Genomic DNA, 23,019 nt, shown 5'->3' with positions numbered 1-23,019 from the left:
ATGTATGTACATGTACATATTGTGAAATATTAATGGCTCCCTCATGCACCTTGGCATGTCAGGACATCTCCACATCATGGAGGTGCTCCATGAAGAGCTACTGTGTCTTTCTTTGAAGGGGAAACTTCAATGTGAACATTACACGATTCAAATTCACTGCACTCATAATATATGGTAAGTAGTGATCACACTGCTGTCTGAATTGCAAAACCAATATTGTACATGTACTTCTTGTACAGTTGTACACTGTATCTCATATGACCTGTATCTATGTGTACTCCCAAGCAAGTTGTAACTGCAAACTGGTTTATTTCATTTGATTAACCATTGTATGTACATTATGACAAAATCTCATGGGTTATAAAGAATAACTATGAAATGCTCAACAGTATTCAGCATACATGCTTTTTGGAGAAAAAAAAATCAAAAAAGTAGCATTTGCATATTGATGAACTTTCACACAAGTGCTAGCAGACAAGCATTTGGTGATTTTGCTATTGTATGTGGAAGACATTCCTTTCCTGCAAATATTTCCTTAAAGAAATACATGTATTGCATTCTAATTTAGCTGAGCTTGTTTATTTTGACTAACATTATTATTATGCTCTGGGACGGATAAATTACACATCTGAAAATATTCTTTTGATTATTTCAGTGACTAACAAGCAGAGTAATCATGAACTGCAGTAGCAGAGTGCCGAAAATGATTTTTTGTTTCGTAGATGATATTGAGCGTAACATGTCAAAGATACATGTAGTTCATTTTCTCTCCTTAAAAAATGAGGATGGAATAACCATGAACACATGTATGTACAGTGTACATTTTGTGCTTGTTAAACATTCAGTGTTCCTATCTTTACTGCTGTTGTATATTGTACTGTTACTTTATAACCCATGTGTATTCAATTTTCATTAATGACAGTTCAATAGATTCTGCGGATATTTTAAAGTCTGAATCTGCATCCCCTCCTTGAAACTAAATTGTACATGATAGCCCTTTGCTAAGCCACGTACAACATAGGATAATAATGGTAATAATAATAATGCATCACAGGTAATCATGTTACCAGTACAGTGCACTCCTGTTATAACAAAAAATGGTCATAATGAAATTCAGGTAACGAGGTAAACATTTAGGCTGCAACGTTATCCTATGCTCTATGTTTTTTTATTGTTTATTTGTTTGGTTCTGACCAAATTTCGATATGAACGAATATTGGTGATTTCAAAGACTTTGTTATAATGGTATACCACTGTAGTAATAATAACAGCTGGTTTTTATATAGCGCATTTCAGGGGGGTGTTTCATCAACGCTTGTCAGCGCTGACAACTGTCGGTGCTGACCAATTTCAGCAAAATCCTTGGTTTTGATTGGCTGAGATGCTCAGGTCACTGATTGTTACTATTGTGATTCAAGTTGTCAGTGCTTACAAGCGATGATGAAACACCCCCCCCCCACTTAAGAATTTCAATGCGTTGTACTGGTTACTGGATACACATGTATGTCATTTCCTTGTTGAAGGGCAAGCGTGTCTCACCACGTATGGTTCGAACCCACACTCTTGTGATAGAAACAAGTGCTCTATCCACTCGGCTACAACATCACAACCACAGTATTCTTATATGCATCGTTTGTGGAGAGTTCTTGAGTGTAAAAGAATACAATTTTATGAAAAATGACAGACCTATGCTTTGTGTTGACAATTATTTCAGTGTTTGAAAATGACCAACTTTACCTCTTTACACATGTATCATGATCACGGATTCCATTACATGCTAAGGCACAGGAACAGTCACTTTCAATGCCATCATGGGATTGGATTGTCACTTGGCAGGCATTTACTCCACGAGCACACAAAAAGTCAGGTAGTGATATTTTAGTGAATAACATTGTAGCAATTACTGTGTCAAGCACAGTCATGTTGTTGTGTGTCATATTTTGGCCATGCTTTTTACTTTCTGCTTGAAAATAAAAAAATCAAAATTTTGGCCACAGAACAAATATTCCCCACTCAAGGGTTCATGTAATTAAAAAGGAATTGTAGATGTAAAGCATTGATGAGGAGCAGTACTCCAGATTTGAACCGCTGATGATCAGTGTCTTCCCTATTACAGTGCACTCCCGTTATAATGAACACAGTTATAACAAATTTCGGTTACGATGAAGTAAGAATTTACATAATAATCTGTTTGGCTATAACAAATATTGATATGATTAAAAAAAAAATGCCAGTTCTGAGGAATTTGTTGTAACGGGAGTCCACTGTACAGTACTTGTTTAATCATGTCTGATAATTCTTTTTCCAATGTCTGAAATCTGTACAGATGTGTGTGTGTGTGTGTGTGTGTGTGTTTTCCTACTGGGTCAAAATCTGCAAAGGACTATGAACACAGTGGCTATATATTTCAACATCTTTGTGATTTTTTGGCCTGAAGATTATAAGTGTAAACTGCATGAGATGTATCTATGTGAAATATACCTATGGTAACATTTATGCTACAACTATAATTGACCTGTATTACTTATGTAAGAGACAGAATTTAACCTTCAGCTCAGGAACAGGAATACTTCAACAAACACTTACAATGTAGGCACCCCAAGAGCTGAAACTGCATCTGTAAAGAAACAAAATCTGGAGCAATTGTTGCTTGCACATTTGCCTCTGCTCCAATTCACACATTGCATTAATCACACCCAGTCAATACATCTATGTCATTAAGTGAACATCATATATTTAATCTTGAATACAATAAAGGCAAGGTTAACAACTTCTTTTACCTTTACTCAAGGCAGCTATCAACACGTATCTGATGGAAACAACATATCAAAAAAGTGATACTTACATGTATGTACAAAAACAAAACAAAAAACAAGAAAAAAAAAAAGGTAAGACTTAGCTTATATACAAGGTAGCCCCTGAGCTGCGTGTAATGAAAACTTTCTGTTCAGACCCATAAAGGCATTTAATCAGGAGTAAATAAGAACTCCTTTTCTGCTTTAATGTGACAGAGGCCACATAGTGTGTACAACTCTTGGCTACATGACATGGCAGTCACAAAGTATGAGTGCTCATAAATATGTACATGTAACGTGAGCAAAAATCTTTGGCATAAACGAGGTAAAAAACGAACTACGCTGTATTCCTCTAGGCAAGAAATTGCAGTAATAAATGTATTCCTAGCTATTTCCTGGTGCATCTTCTAATCCTACACCTCGAGACTTGCACCTAAACATAGTCATAAGATAATATGCATTTAATGTTGAATACAATAAAGGCACGGTTGGCAGCTTCTTTCAGCTTCACTGCAGGCAGCCATCAGCATAAATGCAATGGAAACAACATTTCAAGAATGTGAAACCTACATGTATGTACATTCAATCTTCTGCACAAAAAGGTGAGAATGTAATGACTGAAGTAATATGGCTTCTCCAGATATGACACTTAAAAAAAAAAAAATATATATATATATATATATATATATATAATAAAGGTCTGAAGCAGCTGATGCTGGAGCATTTGTCTGAGATCCAGTCTACGTGTCAAAAGAATCACCCAATCTATACGTATATAATGAGGATAACGTATATCGGGGTATTCAGTCTATAAAATACAGGCAAGTACCAAGGTACCAGTTTTCAGCTTCATTTGAGGTAGCCATCAACATAAATATGCTAGAGACATATCAATATATAAAAAATGATGTGTATATATTCAGTCTTCGGAAAAAAAAGGCAAGTAATGGCTTATAAACAAGGTAGCCCCTGAGCTGCATGCAATGAAAACTTTCTGTTCAGACCTATAAAGGTGTTTAATCAGGAGTAAATAAGATCTACTCCTCTTCTGCTTTCAGGTGAAAGATGTCACATACTAGTAGTGTGTATAACTCTTGGCTACATGACATGGCAGTCACAAAGTATGTCTGCTCATAAATATGTAAAGTGAGCAAAAATCTTTGGCATAAACAAACAAGGTAAAAAAAACACAATTGCTGTAGGCAAGAAAATGCAGTAATAAATGTATTCCTAGCTGTTTCCTGGTGCATTTGGCGATCTCCTAATCCTACACCTCGAGACTTGCACCCACACTATGTCATAAGTACACATGCATTTAATATTGAATACAATCAATGAAGGCAAGGTAAATAAACTGTTTCCACATTCCACATTGAGTTTCCACATTGAGGTAGCCATTAATGCATACGGCAACAAAAGCATGCGAGAGACAGTATATCAGGGGGAAAAAAGGTATACATACATCAATCTTCAGTGTACAATAAAAACAAGAAAAGATAAAAGACAGGGTGCATCAGTGCTTTTGATGCAGGTTACTAATGAGCTATATGTTATGAGAAATTGCTTATTGCCCGTTCAGACCCTGTGTGGTGTTCTATCAGCAGGAATACATCAATGATAATGCATAATGCATCTTTGGCTTCCAATGATACATGATATGAAGTGTTTAATATGTAACAAGGTAATCAGAATCTTTGCTTATAAATATGTAAGACTACATTATATCAGAAAAGCTTTGCTTTGATTAAGAAAAATAAAACTAGCAGCTGCTGTAGACACAAAAAATGCACAATGCAGAACAATCCATGCTGATTTATACTGCACATTTCTGGTCATGGTAAGGCTTCCTTCACTGTTCATGTATTTATGATAACACTGAACTATAAATAAAAAGACGAAGAAATATCCGAAAGACAATATGTGGCACACACTCAAATAAAAAAAAAAAAGGAATATGATCAATGAATGTAACTCTAAGCAAACTTGAATAAAGGCAAGAATACTCGGGAGACCAATGTTGCATGCTGGCATAATGCAGATGGTGCATTGAACAACACGTTCTACAGGTGAGCATATTCAAGGTCATCGTTCGGAGACTGCTGAGGCTGCTGGGGCTGACGAGCTTGTTGAGAATAATGTGGCTGCTGAGGCTGCTGCATGTTGTACATTGCTGCATGTGGAGGTGCATTGTATGTTGGTGGATACTGGGCATTCCCAATCATCGCTGCCAACAAGTTAGTCTGCCTCTCCATCATGGCCATCATGGCCATCTTAAAGTCCCTATCTTCTCTCTGTAGCTGCCTGGCATACTCTCTATCCTCTCTCCTCCTTCGTTCTTCTACCTCCATTCTCCTCTGCCAATCTCTCTCCATGAGCTCCTCATCTGCTTCCCTCTGTCGTCGCTCCATCTCCCCAAAGTCTTTCTTCATTTCTTTGTTCGATGCATGCATGGCTGCGACAAGCTTGGATGACTCTGTGACTTTCTCTGCCTTTCTCTTGATAGCTTTCGTCTTGCCTTTGCCCTTCTTATCTGTGCAGACAAGATATTTGCATACACAAATGCATGATTGGGAAATGATATGAACATACTGATAGCACTATCACACTGGAAGCATTTTGATTTTTTTTTTTAATTTGAATTTGGATTATATTGTATGAATTATTCTAACCCATTCCACTCAACCATCTTAATTTTGAAAGAAACAAAACACAGCATGTCATGTCAGTGCACAGAATTGTGGAAGAAAGCTTTAAAGATCTTGAGGTACTGTATTTAGATAGTATGGGATAAACAGAATTTCAGGATAATAATTTCAACTTGAGAAAAGGAAAATATGTTGGACTCCAAATATAATGAACTGTTCGGGACCAGGTTTCTTTTGTTATGTCAAAATTTTGTGTATAACGGAACAAATAAACAACAAAAAACATAGCCGAGGAGATAATGTTGCAGCCTGAATTTCTACTTCATTGTAACTGGAATTTTGTTACAACCGTGTTCGTTATAACTGTATATTTTAGAATCTTTAAAAAAAAAGAATGTTGATATAACAGACACAAAGAAATAAATTAGTCACAAATTTTCTTTTGATTGGGGGTCACTGTACAGTAGCTCTGTCAGCAGACGATACAAGGTTATTCGAAACTATATAATCTTTAACAGTATGATTCAGCACTGAATTTGGGGGCAATCTGCTGAGATAGGTGCCTCTGATCAAGAATTGCTACAGATTGATGCTGTTCATTTTTTTTTTTTACTTGTAAAGAAGCCAAATTCACCTTCAGATATCACATCATGCCCACTTGCATCAGCTGTGTCCACATCAGATCGAACTGCATTAGCTGAACAAAATGAAACATATAAAATTAAGCAAATAATACATAAACTGAACTGGTACAGTGCATTCTCCTTCATTGAACATATATTTCTCATTAGCTTTACAAAATGAAGAACAAAAAGTAGCAAGGCAGTAAGCAATGGTCATATTGTATTCCAATCATAGCTTAATTGGACTTTTGATTACAAAAGTCATATTCATATACTCTGAATATGAAAATTAAAATGGAATATACAATGGCTGATTTGTTTAAAGAGTAAAAGTTTCATGGAGCCTCTTGAAGTTCTGAAAATGACTACTAAGCTCAAATTGAAAAATAACCTCTGTTACTATCCTTAATTGTTTGTGTATTACCATGTGTATGTACACTTGATCTTGACCTCCTATCACATCTGAACCATCTGGATCTGGAACCAACCATCTACTTCTATCTGGCAGTGCAGTGACACTACTGGGCTGGCAGTTCATGGCAATACAGAGTTACAGATTCAACATTTACATGAGATGAATCGGATCAAAATTTGAGCCAAGCTCTATTGCATAATTCCTGTAAAGGTACTCAACATTTCTTTTTCTAATGCTGTCTTTCACAACAATTGCTACAGTGTATTTAGGGCTGCAGTTACGGACTCACCATTACTATGAATGCTTAGAGTGTCATCATCAAAGGATTCATCTGCAGTGGAGTTTTCAGTGATGTCTGCCTCATGATCTAAATGTATGTCATCAACACCTGAAAGAAAAAGGAGAGGGGAAAGAGCAAGAAAGCTCAAGACACATGTTTTGATGTTGTAGCATCGACTTTACTAATATTAAAAAAAAAATTCAAATAAATAGGGGGCCTATAGACATGTATAATTGGCCAAGATGCATTTTGGGATGCAAGCTTTTTTTATGAAGATAGTGATCAACACAAAATATTGCTTTCATTATGGATGATGAAATAGAGGGTTATACATCTCACTGGACCCTATAGTGATCAAAACGAGCTACAGCCTGAAGGTTATTTCACTGTCATTAACTCTTTGTGTGCCATTTCTATTCAAATGTACAATTCCGTCCAAACCGATCAATAAATTGCTAAACGCTGCATAATGTACAATGAAAGTGTTTCTCACAATTCCCCTCCTCTCACACATTGCATTGCCTGCATCGTACATGGATATAGATTTGAAAAAAAAAGAAAGATTTGTTTGCCAAAGCATAACTACATTGCATTGGTGCGTCAGAATAATGTGGCACATGAAGAGTTAACCTATGCATTGCAAATTAGACTAGAGTAGGACCTAACAGTTGTTAATAGGTTAGCTAAAGTATTTACATTTCGGGTAGTACAGAAGCTCAAATATAGGGCGTACTGCTACCTAGATTACTAACCTATAAATGTATAGACTAGTGACCAGTACATTTGTGATGTGGTGAGTAAATCTCGTGATAGTATAAAGTAGTGACACTGACAGTGCACTAGTGCTACTCAGTAATTTAATAAAAGTATATAGGGAGCACATTTCAAGTCCAGTTGCAGATTCATTAGAACCTACGTCAGTAAGTGATTTTTATTTTTATTTTTTTTTTGTATTTTTTCCTTAATTCATAGATGCATCCAGCTGTCTGCTGTGATCTGACTGTGTACTTTTTTTTTCGGGACAGTTCTATATTCTACACAAATTTAATTTGTGTTTATTTCAAGTGTAGAGTTCATGTAGACCTACCTTCATCTCGATCTGCCGTGGAACCAGGCGTGGGAACCTCCAATTCCCCATTCGCATCAATGCTACTAGTAGGTGTAGGGTCTTCGCCTTCGGTTGTCTCCTCAGGTTCAACGGCCCCGGAGTCCAAACTGGCCACCGGCTTCGTACTGGGTTTCTTGTACAGTACAGCATCAAGGATGCCAAACCAAAAAGGTTCGTCATCCTCCCTCCCTTGGCCAGAGAGGTTCCACTTGTCAACAATGGCCCTGTAGTGTCCCCTTATCCTATTGACCTTGTCCCGACAGCTCGCACCTGACCTCCGACTAAAGCCCTCTTCCGCCAATCGATCGGCGAGTTTGTTGAATATATTTTTATTGCGATGGACACCATCCAACTCGTCCTGGCATTCTGGCTCTGCCCATAGCACTAACAGAAGCCTCAGCTCGTCGTCACTCCAGTTTGTTCCTTTCGTGGACATGGTGGAACAGGTAGCCATCACTCAGTATGAAAATTATTTATTAGTATCTCGATCGGAAAGTAGGACTTTAGTGTAGACACTGGTGAACAGTATTACGACACCTTGGAATTGCATACAATACAGTACGTATACGTACTGAAACACAAAATTCAAAAGACGTGCACTGCGCTACTATACTGTACTGTACGAGTATCCACCAAGCGCGCGAACAGCACCGGTACCGGAAGCTGAGGGGAAACCCCGTAAGACACGCATGCGCACAGTGCACAATGATGTCATAGAATCATGATTGAAATCACGGTTGCGTTCATGCGGTTTCTGCGATCGTGATTCTGGCAGAATCATGATTCAAAACGCCCTTTTTTCCGCGTTTCAGATCGGCGTTTTGAAACGCGTTTAAATGGAAAAATCGCATGAACGCAACGCAACTAAACACGTTTAGCGACTAAACGCGTTTAGAAACGCAATTCTAGTTTCGCATGAACGCAGCCTGAAACGCGTTTAAATGGAAAAATCGCATGAATGCAACGCAACTAAACACGTTTAGCGACTAAACGTGTTTAGAAATGCAATTCTAGTTTCGCATGAACGCAGCCTAAGTCTAATCAGGCCACTCTGCATAAAGATTCCCAATCAATCAATCAGTCAATCAATCAATATCAATCAAATGTCTTCAAGCAGATATCTTTGAACCTCATTAAAGCCTTGGTTTCAAAATATTTCATTTTACCTTTTCATCGGCTAAAGCAGCGTCTTAGTGAGTACCATTATAATTCTTCAGTCATGGGGAAAATAATTTTGTAAAAGTAAAAATCAATACCTCTCAAATCAGCAGTGTTTCGAAGTCTCATTTGTATGCCACTCTCCTTCTCTTTGTGACCCTTCTTATTGGAAAGTCTGGACGCCAACTATTTCTACTCTACACATTAATGTTGTTTCCAGAAATCCTTTCTGTCTATATGGCTACAGATTTTATTGTTAATTTGGAAGAAAGGACAAATATTTGTTCATTCTTTCAAAAAAAGAAAGAAAGAGTGTGTATACATGTATTATCAAAGATGGATAATGAACAAATACTGACATGAAAAAAAAAATTGTGCATTCTGTAGTTCACATGACTGTATGATAATGTTTCATTCTCTCCCCACTCCTCTGTCCAGTCTCGGAGTGGAGCCATTGGACAAGGATAAGGAAGCCTCCTCGTTAGGTTCGTGACCCCATGATCACCAGACCTCTTCTTATTTATGTAGTCATGTCTGCCCTCATCATCGTCGTGGGAATCCTCTGGGTCTTCTGGAGAGAGGTTAGTGCTCCCTTTATTGTCCATGACTGTACTCACATTTCTATTAATATTGGTCAAGTTCTTCCTTTACATAATTGTAATATTATGCCCTTGCTACATTGTGCCGAGTGATAACATTAGTGCATTTAGCAAGCTATCTTCTGTCAGATGCTTTGTCATGCGGATTGTACAGTTAAACTCGCATAAGTCGATCTTCTCGGGACTGAGCAAAACACATCGACTTAGGCGAGTTTCGACTTGTACGTAAGTCGAAAAAATCGACTTAAAGTTACACCACACGTACATATGTATAATGTACATGTATGTTGTCTACTCAGGAGCCGAGAGCTGGAGCGGTGTGCCCGATATTTGCCCTTCAGCAAGACACTTTATCCACATTGATGCAGGCCAGGGCTCCACACTAACTTTTATTTTGGTGGCCCCAAAATGATTGATTTTTTTTTTTTTTTTTTGGTGGCCCGAACCAAAAAAAAAACAAAACAAGCAAAACTAAATCGGTCCTACGTTCGGTCCGAAAGTTACCGTAATTTATTTCTGATTGTAAAAGCAATCATCCACCATTTACAAGTATTTTAACACCTTCCGGAGCCGAATGTTGCCGTTAATCATTTTCAAATGTAAAAACAAGCAACCGACATTCATTCTAGGATCTTACGGAGCTGAATATCATCCTTATTCATTGCCGAACGTGAAAGCAAACATCCGTTTTTTATTTCATCATCTAAATGAGCTGATTGATACCGTTAATCATTTCCAAATGTAAAAGAAACAATCTGTTACTTATTTTAGCATCGTACGGAGCAGAATATTACCGTTATTCGATCTCCAAATTCAAAAGCAAACACCCGACATTTATTTTATGATCGTAAGGAGCCGAATAATACTGCTGTCCACTTCCGAAAGTGAAATGAATCATCTGACATTTATTTTGGCATCTTCAGGAGTCGAATGTTACATGCTATTTACTTTCGAATGTAAAAGCGAACTTTCGGCAATTATTTCATCATCGCACTGAGTTGAATACTATAGTTATTCATTTCCGAACGCCAAAGCAAACATTCAACATTTATTTTAGCATCTTCCGGAGCTGAATGTTACTGCTATTTACTTTCGAACATAAAAGCAAACATAAGACATTCATTTTATCATCGGACGGAGTTGAATACTATTGTTATTCATTTCCGAACGTTAAAGCAAATATCAAACATTAACTTTACCATCAAATACAGCTAAATGTTACTGTTATTCATTTCGAAATTTAAAAGCAAACATCCGACAGTTATTTAGCATCGTATGGAGAAGAATATTACTGCTATTCACTTCCGAACGTAAAAACAATCATCTGACATTTATTTTAGCATCTTCTGGGGCCGAATGTTATTGCTATTTACTTTCGAAAGTAAAAGCAAACACCCGACATATATCTCATCGTCGTACGAAGTTGATTATTATTGTTATTCATTTCCGAACGTCAGAGGGATAATTCGACATTTACTTTAGCATCTTCCGGAGCTGAATGTTAATGTTATTTACTTTCGAACGTAAAAGTAAACATCCGACATTTATTTCATCATCGTACGAAGTTGATTATTATTGTTATTCATTTCCGAACGTCAAAGGGATAATTCGACATTTACTTTAGCATCTTCCGGAGCTGAATGTAATTGTTATTTACTTTCGAACGTAAAAGTAAACATCCGGCATTTATTTTATCATCGTATGGAGTTGAATATCATTATTTTTCATATCCGAACGTCAAAGCAAACATTCGACATTTATTTCAGCATCTTCCGGATACTTTTTTTTTATCCTTATTCATTTCCGAATGCAAAATCAAATCTCTGACATTCCAAAAGTATAAGCAAACATCCGACATTTATTTTAGTATTATACGGAATCGAATATTACCGTTATTCATTTCCAAAATTAAAAGAGCAAACATCTGACATTTATTCAGCATCTCATGGAACCGATTGTTACCGCTTCATTTCCAAACTGAAGGCAAACATTCGGCTTTTTTGGTGGCCCGGCGTGCGTTTTTGGTGACCCCGGTCGCAAATTAACCATTCGCGAAATCGTGATTCGATTCGCGAAAAGACTCCGCTAAATATAAGGCATAGATCGCTACACTCGGCAGGGACTACGTCGTCCTTTCACCAGGTCTCGTTACAAAACCAAAATCTCGCGTGAGTTCTTGCGTTACCTATCGTTAATGTTAACGAGACATCGTTAATTTGCGCTAGGGATCGTTACTCATCGTTGCTACAAACGTTAATTTTCCCGATTGTTAGTTTGCGTTACTAACGATTCAGGTGAAACCGCTTGCGTTAATGAAACGTTAATGTTTATTTACGCAGTTTCTTTTGGTATATACTGTATGTAAACAAAAACTGGCGTCTCGTGATTTTGACAGTGATTTATTACACAATAAAATCTTATTCGACTTAGGCACAGTGAATTCAATGTTTTTTCCGTGAAAGTGTTCTTGGAATTTCATCGACTTAAGCGAGTATTCGACTTAAAAAATTCGACTTATGAGTGAATGGGGAAAAATCGGGACTTTTTAAAATTATCGACTTGCGCGATTATTCGACATATGCGATGTCGACTTAGGCGAGTTTAACTGTAATATTAGATAATGATGCATTATAGATTTGATTAGATTTATCCATTGTCTTTATAGATACTTGGCTGTGTATATTAGTACATGCAGTAGCAGCATTCATCTTCACATACAGTATGCAATGAATTGTTTTGCTCCATGAAGCCTTTTCAGAGTATAAGGACAAGCATGATACTATCTTGAGCTGGGATTTATCAACTTGTACCTGTCAAGCGGTCCAGATGGCACTGTAATAATGACTGCTCCTCTCAATTAGATGCAATCCTGCCTCAGCCTTCTCTGCGTCAGACAAAGTCATAAGAAGATGTGTAGCATACATGTATGAATAAAAGACCATACATACTGTCTGATGCACCACTTGTGATGAAATAACTCGATTGTGTACAGACTTTGTCAGTACGTTTCAACATAAAGTAATGAGTGATAATTTTGATAAGTAATGTTGTCAAACATGCAGATCATGCCTGGGTTAGCTGTCCTTCAAGATGTAACTGATGTTGGTTGTCTACTTCCCACCACTGCAGGAATTATTCCAGACGGAGGCACTGTCAGTATAAGGTGAGTGTGGCATGAACTTCCCTCCCCTTCTCCCATCCCACTGGTATTCGCACACTTTTGTCATGTTATTGTTGAAACCAAGGGCCGTCATTTAAATATCACAGGCTAATTGTTAATTGTACACATTGTAAAATTATTGCCCATTGTACGCTAATGTGTACAAATGTGTCCTTAAAAAGCAAAAAAATTGAATGAGTAAACTATGTGTAAAACATCTGTCATTATGATTGTACTTCTTCACAACTAAACCTCAGCACTTCTCTAGGATTTCTTGTATTCTGCTCTGCTTCATGTTTTGAGAAAATTAGAGGTTTCTTATACTTTTTTTCACTTTATAAGATATTTGTAGGAAAATGATGCTATATATTTGGTTTCATAGGCTGCTGACTGGATGGTAAAATTGACTAATTTAATGTCTAATGCACTACAATGACTTCCATGTCTGTTTAATTAGAGGGGCAATCAGGCACAGTTTTACTCTTTTCCATAGAACTCCTTTTAATGACTTACTCTCGATTGACTGATTTTTGTTGCTCATTTCAGATATCTGTTTCTTGGTGATGCTGACTTCCTCTGTCTTAGTTGTGCCGGAGATTAAAAGTAGGGTCATCGGCGGTTGAGTCGGCGTCACATCATCAAGCAACTGTGTGATGTTGAACTTGTTTGACCTGACGATGGTCTCATTGATACTTGGCAGGAATCTTATGTGGTTTTGCAGTATTTCTGACGCATTCAATCTGTCAAAATCTTCATACATGTACTGGTGGACATTTGTTTGGTTGGGTAGACTCAGTGAAAGTCATTAATAAGTGAAGACTGTGTACCTGTTACCTGTATTTTAGGTGTAAAACTCATATTTAACGAAACCCCATTCGATAGAGAGGGTCTGTTGCATCCAAAATTTGTCATATAACCAGTTGAAAAGCCGTCACGACATACCGGTCAGAAATTCCTGGGCTAAATCACCCAGCGCCACTGACAAATCGATTCTCCGAATAATACTAAATAAAATCTTCGAACCGGACTTATCAGTCGCCAACATGCTGTACTGCGCGGCCAATTTCCGACACCAGCTGTTGTTGTCGTTTTTGATAATCCGCAAACCCGTATCGCGCCCTCTCTCAGTAAAAACGATGTATTTCCTTTTTGTGTGTGTGAAAAGTTCAGGGTCGGGGTTTTTCTAGGGTCGGGCGGGTTACGCCAAAACAATGATTTTTTTTTTCTTTTGTCTTATGGAAGTGTTCCTGTTTGCACAAGGTTTTATATTTAAGTGTTTCTCATGGTTCTTATAATGGGCATTTACTTTAAAGAGTTATGACTGATAATGGTTTTTATTGATGATGAAGGTTGCCAGTATTGAGTAATGCATTTATATTTAGTTAATTTCTTTAATCTGTAGCATTTGATTTCATTTATTTGAAATTTTGCAATTGGTACATGAATGCCAACTCTTTCATCTGCACTATTGCAGTCTTTCAGCAGTTACAGATTTGTATGATGATAAGATGACAAGAACATTTTAATGTGTAATGCTGCTTAAAGGGACAAAACAAATCATGCCCCTATGAAATTTAATTCAGGTTAGTTCTGTCCCTCCCCTTTCCCAAGTAAACATACAGATTTCATAGTTGTGATGACATTCTCTGTCAGAATCGTCTTTGATATATTTGCAAGTTATATAGCACTGGTTACTCAGAGGAATACCAATACCAATGTCAACCCATCACTCTCAGTAAAGCCATTTTTTTTTTTTTTTTTTTTTGGTTGATAGCTGATGATGTTAGGGGATGGCGAAAGATTGATTATATGGCTCATTGCCAATCATTCCAATGTCTAATCCAGTCAATGTGTTTATGTCACATCCTCAGTCATCATGACATCATAATAATGTTTGTATTATTTTTATGACAATATTACATCCCTATTACATCGCTGGCTCATTATCGACATGACATCCTCACATCATCATCATCATTAGATTATCGTGACAGAATCCTGATAGCTGAATTACATTCATGAATGTGAACAGGAACCACGAGGAGAACAGTGCAAAGATCACTAAAGTGGCTACCCTCTATGAATATAACTAAATCATCATCATCATCGTCATTGTCATCAAGACATAATTCATATACCTTTATAACATCATAGCATTATTCTGACATTATTGTTACATCATCAGCAAACACTGTGACATCATCATGACACTAATGTGACATCACGTCATTTTCCTATCATTCTTCATATTGTCCCTAAACCGTGACATCATCCTGCCATTAACCTTCCATCGCTTTCCTTTTACCCACTCCAATGAATAGCACTTTTAATGGGATAGAGATTTTATAGTCTCTATGCAAGGGGTAAACCCATTTTATCCTCTTATTATGAGCAGGTCTAGCTCTGTAAGAATATTGGATATCACCTTGCTCAGTGCAAAAATACTGTCTGTGGTGTTTCCTCAGTATTCATGACTCTTTAAATTGCCAGAGGTTACAATGTAAATATCTCGAAATACTGCACCATTTAACTTTGAATGAAATTTTATGATAGATTAATTTGATCACTGTGGTCCAATTGAAATGTGTACTTACATTGTCAGATTACATGATATGAGCTGAAGGACCCCTGACTGTAAACTAAACTGCCATATGTAGATTGTTGAAAACAGTAAGATTTACAGTGGAAAGGCAGGATTTACATCCTGGTGTTTGGAAGAAAAATCCACATTCAGTTTTTCACATTGGCTGTGATAATGCTGGAAGAGCATAAACAGAATTGATAGTGTTTAGCTCTCAGTCGTAAGTTCTAGTGGGTTTTCCTTAGTTCAAAAATGTGATTTAGTCCACATTGTGAACAAAGTTCCTTCATAGGTGTGTGAGTTTTTATTGTGTGTCTGTCTGTTTGTCAGTGTTGTTGAGTGTATATGAATCTTTCTTTTGGATTCAGAAATTATTCGTAAATTTACAAATTATCGTCTTATCAAGGAGGTACTAGTACCTCCTTGGTCTTATAAAGTTGTTATTTTTCAATTACTTAGCAATGTACAATCCATACAGGAGTGCCTCTCTTGATCATGTTTTCCAGCTTATCTGAGATTCTAATATTAAAGACTTCCTACAGCAAGTGTAATTGTGTGGTATCTCTAGACTGATGAATATCTGCATAGTTCTATTTGTCTCAGAGTTAATTTTAAAGGGATGTTGACTTGAATCCTGTTTATTTAAGTGATCAATGTGAAATAGTTTTGTTTATTGACAAAGTTGAACAAAGTTGCTTATATACACTGGAACTGGAAATACAAATGAAGTCAGTGACACGATGGGTGCATCTGTTTTACACTCCACATCTTTATTAAATTTGTACATACAGAATAATATACTAGTATGTGATAACAGTTAAGCATTGATGTTCATAAGGCCTTGTGTGTAGTCTTGACTTTCAGACCCACCTTATCTTTGACACAGTTGTAGTCTGTATCATGTTAACTCTGATTGTTTGTAGGTTGTTTTCACAGTGAAGTACACAGCAGGATCCTGTATAAACTATTGATGTGCAGTAGTCATACTCAGAGAATGGGACTTCATTGGATGATACAATACTTTACATTGATGATCTTTGTCCTGCAATGGCGGCTGACAGTAGACTGGTGTAAGCCAAGTTTTCATGTTAACAAGAATTTGATTATGTGTTCAATGCCTTCAAAGATCAGTGTACATGTGCCACTTGCGAGTAAGATTCTTTATGTCTGGAGGTGCTTCAAGTCTGGCTTAACAGAGTTTCCTCTTAACCAATTGAGAACCAGTCGGAGTATACTAGGGCAGGTGTCTATGGGAAATGCTTGTTGTCGCAAAATCAGTCAGTCCTCATTGGGTTAAGGCTAACTTGTGTCATAAGCAAATTTCTGCCCCCTCTGATTGAAACAGGTTTACAGTATACAGCATAATGTCAGAGCAGAAGCATTGTACTTGCCATTCAAAATTAGCATTCATTAATTATTGTGAGACTGAAATGAAATGAATTTGAAAAATATAGAAAAAAAAAACAAAATATGTGACAAGGCATGTACATTTGTGCCAATTGCCTCATTTAGATTGTAGAAGATCGGAATTTGATTTCATGAATTTGAAAGATTGGAATTTGTGACTCCTTGACTGGCATTAAGCTGGCAATGCCAGAGAAGCTTCAACCACATGACATGTAAGAAATATGATTGAAGCTTGGAAGTTAAGGGATCTGTTTTTGATAGAAAAGAAAGATCCCTTCTGAAATGAATCAAACCTGCATTAATTACTTGCGACTTTTCAAAGTGTAATATTTCAAGTATTGACTGGATGTGCCATGCCTACGAGCCCCCTACATGTTACATTGTAAGTGGATCAGTGTTGTAATTGTTGAAGTGCTTCAAGTCTTTTTTGAAAAGGCACTATATACTGTAATTATTGGTTATCAGATGTTATTATGTTTTATCTGTGAATGTCTGATGAAGAAAATGTATGTTTCGATATCTCTCATGTTTCAACAGGAGAAATATGGGGGTTATTTCAGTGCAAATTGTAATCTGCGATGCAACTTTCACAACATAACGGTAAGCATACAAATTTTACCTGGTAATACATGTACTCAGTAATATTCAGATCTTACTCAGTAACATGAAATAACAATGCCATAATGTTAGAAATACTGCCTGCTGGCTCATCTGTGAAATAAGTTCAGCCTCTGAAATCCTGTTACTTCTGGCCATAAGTGGGCGATTCATGACAGGAAACAATTTATCCCCCAAAACTCTGTGGCCTACAGGTGACATCTCTTGGGTCTGTTGTGAATGGAAAATATGGACTGATAACAAAGGGACTGTACCCAAACTACTATGAAAGCAGTGTGGTTCAGAGCTCTGAGGGTTTTACACTTTAGTAGGTTGTGTGGAATACGTACAACAGCAGTGCGAGCTGTCTTGTTGAATAATGGCAAGCCAATTTGAATATACATTGTTATTTACATAGACTTTGTATTTCTTGTATGTCCAGAATTGTTAATGACTGCAATTAAATTTCCATCTTGTGATTGGTATGGCATGAATATCTTTCCTTGCTAACTTGGCATACAAAGTGAAAGGAGTGATTGGATGCGTGAGTGGACGAATGATACACAAGATAAATTTATGACTTAAAAAGTGAGATAGTTACTACGTACATCATATAGCTGTATGCACAACTGAATGACGCCATCCCACAAACTGTACGTTTTCTATATATATTGTAAGTTGTGCGACTGGAAACAACCAGTTCATTGTAAATGGGCAAATTAGTTTACTGCTGCTCAGAAGAGTACAGTACAAATGTGTATGCTCCAGGTGAATGACTGCAAAATTAGGTTTTGGTGTTTGTTTTTTTCATACAAGATGCAGTGCAACATACTACTAGTACTCGAGGAATGATAACAGTGTTGAAAGTATGGAGACCTATAAGTGAACAAACCATAAGAGCAATCAAATGAAAATACACACACACACACACACACACCCTGACATACAAAAAAAAAAACTTGGCACATAATAGCATATATGTGTTCCTTTTCAATCCATGACTATGATTGTGATGAAATTAGTGTATCATCCTTGCAAGTTTTATAACATGGATTCTATATTTGTATCCAGTTTTATTCATTCCTTGATAACTGCTGCAAAAGTTCCAACACAAATGAAAATACAGTCAACCTTGCTTAAGCTGGCCTCGCATAAGTCAAATAATCACCCAAGTCAAAGGTCCTTTTCAAGTCCTCTTCTCTTTATACCGGTACATTCTATTAATTTTAATCCCTCATTAGTTGAATTTTCTCTGATCAAAGCTATTTCTTCAGTCCAAATAGATTCGACATGGGCAAGGTTGACTGTAGTTCAATTCCTTCAACATATTCTGCAAACTACTTTTTATCGACATTTTGATACTACATGTGGAATATGTTTGCCGTAGTTCAATGGCACCTCCACTAACCACCACACAAAACTTCTCCCATCTATTCAGTCATGAAGTTTTTAATGACAATCTCCTAGAGTGCAAATATGGACTGCTCTTCGGGGAATTGTTGATATCATTACCACGAGGGATCTCGGGTCTGTGCTATGACCCAAGGAACCTTACAGGGGCACCGATAGCAACAACTGCCTTTAAGAAAAGCAGTTCATATCTGTACATACATGTATTATATAATGAAGAAAATTGTATGAAAATTTAGTAGGTTGATGGCAATAGCTCTTGGATAGCCAATTCACACATCTGCGCTGCCATTTCACGTGCATTGCAATCGTATTGGATATTGGTCACCTCTCTCAATATTGAAGCCAAGTGCTTACCCTACATGTGCATATGAATGTGCTGCTACAAATCAAGAGGGCAGTTTAGTGTAATATGGGTCAGTTTGGGTACTGTGGGAACTACAGGTAATTGCTGACTGTATGCCCCAATTCTTAACCAATCAGACTTGAAGATTCATCAAATGAAGTATCTGGTTGTAGTGATGAAGTATGTATCTGGTTGTATAGTGATGAGGTATATAGCTGGTTGTATAGTGATGATATGATGAAATTCTAGTACTATGTACCATTAACTGGTTGTACGTGTATTTGTATTGTGATGATGTAACCCCGGCGCGGGGCGCTGTAACCAGTAACGTGTTGGGGTCGCTGCTGCATGCGGTTACCGCAGATGTTGCTCTGCCACGGCCACGACCTGATCCCGATCTCGCGCTCGCCAACTGGCAATGGCGGAGATTAAGCTGTGCTGAATCTTTTGCATCACGCCATGGCGGGATCATTCCTACTCCCACTTTCAGAACAGTTGGAAGCCAAGGCCCATGCGTGAAGTCTTAATGAGCTAGATCGACATCGAAATCGCTAAAGCTTTATAGCGCGCGTAACGTAGACATGCGTACCATACCACTCGAGCGTCTAGCTCACCACTAGTACGGGCAAGCAAGCAAGCGCGGATGTGCATGCGCAATTTAAGCAATAAAATTTGCAGATTAATGGTGTATACCACAGTGTACACGCAACGACACGTGCAGCGTAAGCTTGCGCTGCGCTGTATTGTCATCGAATGACTTTTATTTTCATGGAATGATTTTTTGTTCATCGAATGATTTTTTGTTCACCGAATGATTTCTTGTCGTAAGTATAGAACGCCATATAGGCCTGTGTAAACACTTTTTGTGAAATATATCTTGGGTCTAATATTTTTGGTGAAATACATATTTTTTGTCGGATATATTTTGGGTCAAACATATTTTGTGTCAAATATATTTTTGGTCAAATATATTTTTGTCAAATACATTTTGGTGAAATATATGTATTTTTGTCAAATATATATTTTGTCGAATATATTTTGGTCAAACCTTTATATTTTCTTGTCAAATATGTATTTTGTTTGAATATATTTTTGTCAAATACATATTTTGTTGAATATATATTTTATCGAACATATTTTTGTGGAATGAAATTTAAATTGATGAAATGTTTTTTTAGTTGTTGTCGAACATAAATATTTGATTCCCCTCTGGCGTGCCACAATAATGCTTACAAAACAATAACTACGATGAAAGAAAATAAGGAAAGAGGCCAACCATGAACATATCTGTTTTATTGACTGCAGAACATGTTAAATTAGAAGGCCAGAAATCAATTTGAATGAACGAGCGCAGCATGTAATCACGTGACTATATCATTATGGATTTATGAATGAACAGATAGTGGAATGGTACTTGTCTTATATATGGATTTCAGTTGAAAAGGAGTTATTTGGAATAAGGTTAGAGGTAAAGTGAATGTTTCAAAATAAATTTGAATGAAGAGATTAATAATGACATTGAACTACCATGTCATCTAGGCAAAAGTTTTGCTAAATTTAATTAAACATTAAAGAATTCGATTAAAAGAGGTGCGATATTGGCCCGAATGCATGGCCCTTGACAGGTATAGCCCCAAGGCATTCCCACCCCATATGAATTAAGTGCTTTTAGGTGAAAAGAGTCATGTATGCCTATTTTCTTTGGCAGTGGACTTAACAGCTGAGATACGTGAAACACAAACCCATCCAGTTAAGGGGCCCCCAGCCAGTAGCTGGAAAGTGCTCCCGTATTATTTTATTCTAAGTAAAGTGAAAAGAATCACTGCTATAATTTCTTTTGCAATGGAAGTAGTACTCAACGAGGTATCAAAAACACCGAAACCAGTTATATAGCTGTACGGGGACCCACGGAGTGTTCCTAAAGTGTCCCCACATGTAATTCCAAGATCAAGATCTGCATCCCGATCTATTCAATCTGTCAGATCGGGAGAAAGCGGCAAAAGTGTACGGGGACCGGGAGCATCGTAGCAGCAGCGTTTGGGTGATGGGGTTGGGTCTGGCAATTTTACTGATCGGGAAGAAATTTTGAACTGGTTCAAAATTTCTTCCTCATCTCCCCATCAAGATTGACCTATTTTGAATCGTAGCTCAAACGGGGAGAGAGCAGTGATAGTGTAAATACCGCGGGATGAGCGTAATAATTCCAGGTTTTTCTGACCGTCGTAACAGCGGCACAAGAACGGGAAATATAGTCTAAACTAGACACCGACGACATGGTCAAGCGGCTGCGCCGCTTTCTTGATCAAAGCACGACCTTCCCGCTTTAACGACGCTTTCACTGGTATAAAATCAAGGCCTGTTCCTACGACGCTTCATTCCTGCTTCGATAATGTTGTTGGCCGCTTTAGCTACGCTGTTCCTACGCTTCCCCAGACTTAATTATGCATGCAATTATGCGATACGCTGGAAAATGTTTGCCAGAACAGCAAAACTGATGATGATCAGGAGGACGCGTTGTCGTTGTCGCGAAAGTGAAGACGAAGGAGCGCATATTTCAGAAGAAGAAGAAATGCAAACAATAAAGAGAATAAAGCAAAACACTTTGGAGCTACTGTACGGGGCCCCGTGCAGGATAAAATATCTGACTTGTGTATTTTGATATCCGATGGATACTACTTCCATTGCGAAAGGAATTAGCCGTGACCCTTTTCGGCTGAATGAAACCAATATATGTGTGTGTGTGTGTGTGTGTGTGTGTGTGTGTGTCTGTGTCTGTGTGTAGGGGACACTTTGGGGCTACTGTCTGGGGCCCCGTACAGGATAAAATAACTGGCTTTAGTGCTTTGGATATCTCTGATGAGTAGTACTTCCGATTGCAAAAGAAAGTAGCTCTGACCCTTTTCAGCTGAATAAAATCAATGTTTGTGTGTGTGTGGGGGGGGGGGGGAGGGGGTAAGGGGGCAATTTGGGGCAAATCTCTGGGGCTACTGTCTGGGGCTACTGTCTGGGGCCCCATGCAGGAAAAAATAACTGGCTTTGGTATTTTGGATTTCTCTGATGGGTACTAATTGCATTGCAAAAGAAATTAGCCGTGACCCTTTTCAGCTGAATGAAACTATTGTGTGAGTATGTGTGTTGGGGGGGGGGGGCACTTTGGGGCTACTGTCTGGGGCCCCGTACAGGACAAAATAACTTGCTTTGGTGTTTTGTATGTCTCTGATGGGTACTACTTCCATTGCAAATGACATTAGCCGTTACTCTTATCAGCTGAATAAAGTCAATGTGTGTGTGTGTGTGTGTGTGTGTGCTCGTGTGTTCGTTTTGAGGTGCGCGGTCACATTTTATGAAATAATGTACGTGACGTCAACTAAAGATGTGCAAAATATGGGGCTAATAGGGCCTGTTGTTCTTCAGTTATTGCAAAGAAAGTTGCAGAAAGAAAGAAATATGAAAATACGTCGAAAATAAGCTTTAATATTAGCCAAGTTTTTTTTTTTTTCGACGTGATTTCGACGTCGTATGAAAAAAACGGAGTACAACTTCCGATAGCGCTAAGTCTCATCTACAACATATCAAAATCTGGGCGAAATTCAATCAATGGTAAATGAGCTAGTGCTCGAAAAAGACATGTCAATTTTCACATCGAGAAAAATTCTCTCCCACAGAGATAACACGTCATAACGAAGATACAGAAAGAAGTACATATTATGACCTTTGACCCCACTTTGCACAGACAACATGGCATCTGAGCAAAAAGTGGTTACTTTGTGAAATGATTCTTGTAACATGGTCTTTGCGTGTGCAAAATATGGGAATAATATGACATGTATTCACCAAGATACACACACAGAGAAATTAGGGTTCTATTAGGGTTCTTATTTTCACCCTACGAGCA

The 23,019-nt window shown here is 37.6% G+C and overlaps 1 protein-coding gene across 1 annotated transcript in view; it reads left to right on the top strand.

Moving 5' to 3' along the window:
* Window positions 1-23,019, top strand: part of LOC140226686 (uncharacterized) — a 294,115-nt gene that overhangs the window by 85,677 nt on the left and 185,419 nt on the right. The gene's annotated exons all lie outside the window — the stretch shown is intronic.

The sequence above is a fragment of the Diadema setosum genome, chromosome 3, assembly GCF_964275005.1.
Source record: "Diadema setosum chromosome 3, eeDiaSeto1, whole genome shotgun sequence".
Classification (NCBI taxonomy): Eukaryota; Metazoa; Echinodermata; class Echinoidea; order Diadematoida; family Diadematidae; genus Diadema; species Diadema setosum.
The sequence above is the reverse complement of the archived record's forward strand: the minus strand, read 5'-3'. Positions and strand labels throughout refer to the sequence as shown.